This window comes from Alligator sinensis, unplaced genomic scaffold, assembly GCF_000455745.1.
Source record: "Alligator sinensis unplaced genomic scaffold, ASM45574v1 scaffold1338_1, whole genome shotgun sequence".
NCBI classification, from domain to species: Eukaryota; Metazoa; Chordata; order Crocodylia; family Alligatoridae; genus Alligator; species Alligator sinensis.
Window position 1 is genome coordinate 3,568 of NW_005842713.1, and position 1,658 is coordinate 5,225.

Below are 1,658 nucleotides of genomic sequence, written 5' to 3' on the forward strand. Positions count from 1 at the left end.
GCAGCTGCCTGCCCCACTGCCTGAGCCGCCGCGCACCGGAAGGCACAGCGGAAGGGGCGGGGCCTCCTTCCCTTCCCCACGTCTTCGCTTGCTCCGCCCCCTACCCGCTAGAGTTCCCAGGCGCTCCGCCTCCTCTAACCGCCTCCCTTAGAAGCGGGGTGGGCTGTTCGGAGGGGAGGGGAGAAGCAAGCCCCGCCCCGGGCAGCCAGCGGGCGGGCTGGGTCTGCGCATGCGCCTGGCTGCGGAAATGGCGGGTCACGTGCAGCGGGGGGAATAGGAGCAGCCCTGAGGTGGCGGGGGTGTGATGGAGAGCATCTGTGCCCCAAAGCTGGCAAAGAACCGTTTTTTCTAACTACTTATTTGGTCTAATAAAAGCCATCGCCTTTCCCTGGATAACCTGGTGTGCCTGTGTAAATATATGCATAGATGTGTGTGCATGTATGTGTGCACGTGGGTGTATACCCCGGCCTAATTCGTATCAGATGAAGTTTTCCAGCCAGGAGGTCTTCATCTATACCCTCCAGCTCTCCTGTGAAATACGAATTGGCATTTCTCCCTGGGAGAAGTTTTACAGTCTTTGCATTCTCTGGTGCCTAAAGGTGGGCAAGGGTGCCTGAAAGCTTGCAAATAAAGAAAAAAATTGCTTTTGCAACTGCCTACTGTGATACAAAACATTTTTTGTGTGTCACCATCATGGGCTTGCTTTCCATAGCAGGAGGATGCCTGCCAGGGGGTGATTGCCTTGAGGTTTAAGGTGGCAAAATCCAATTTGTGTTGCATGAGCTTTTCCACTGATGTGACAGATGGTGCCTTGAGGGCGGAGGACGGCTGTTGGCCAGGTTGTTTTGCGCTTTCCTTCCTCCTCTGCTGTTTCTCAGCCTCCTGAGCAAGACTTTAAAGTGGGCTGTAGCTTGAGTTGTGGTGCAGCGCATTGAGACCTCTTACCAGCCAGCACTCCCCAGTTTGCAGGGTTGATGCCACTAGGGTTGCCAACTCTTCAGGATTGCCCTGGAGTCTCTAGGAATTAGACGTAAATCTCCAGGAGACTGTTGAGAGTCACTTGGGAGATCAATAATAGGGTATTCATTAAAATAAATATTGAATGTTGAATCCAATGTACACAGTAGTCCAGTGGATTTTTTTAAATGCAATAGTCATGTGCATTTGTCTTCCTGACATACAAGTCTATACACCATAATCTGTCATGTGATGAAACCTCCCAAAATAGATTCAAACAAAGCTGGCAACCCTAAGTGCCACCACTCTTAAGACGGACAAGGTTCCCTGGGTGAATTTGATATCTTTTATTAGACCAACCCAAATAGTTGGAGAATAGTTAATAAGCAAGCTTTCGGGTTCAAAAACCCTTCGTCAGGCTAAGGAAGTTTCAGCAGTTGGTGTGTGCTCTTCCCGGATGGACTGAAAAGTAAACAAGCAGGGGCTGGGCTGGGGAGTCAGTTGCCAGGCAGATTATAATGTATCAAAAATCCAATGTCTATGTTTAGTCCATGATCTCTAGTTTCCAGCAGGTTGATGAAATGGAGCTCATAGGCTCATCTCTGGGAAGTGTTGTATAAGTTTCCCTTGAGGATCAGGACTGAGAGATTGGAGAGAGAGTGGCCCTCCTGTGAGAAATGTGCCCCCACCGGTAATTGGGT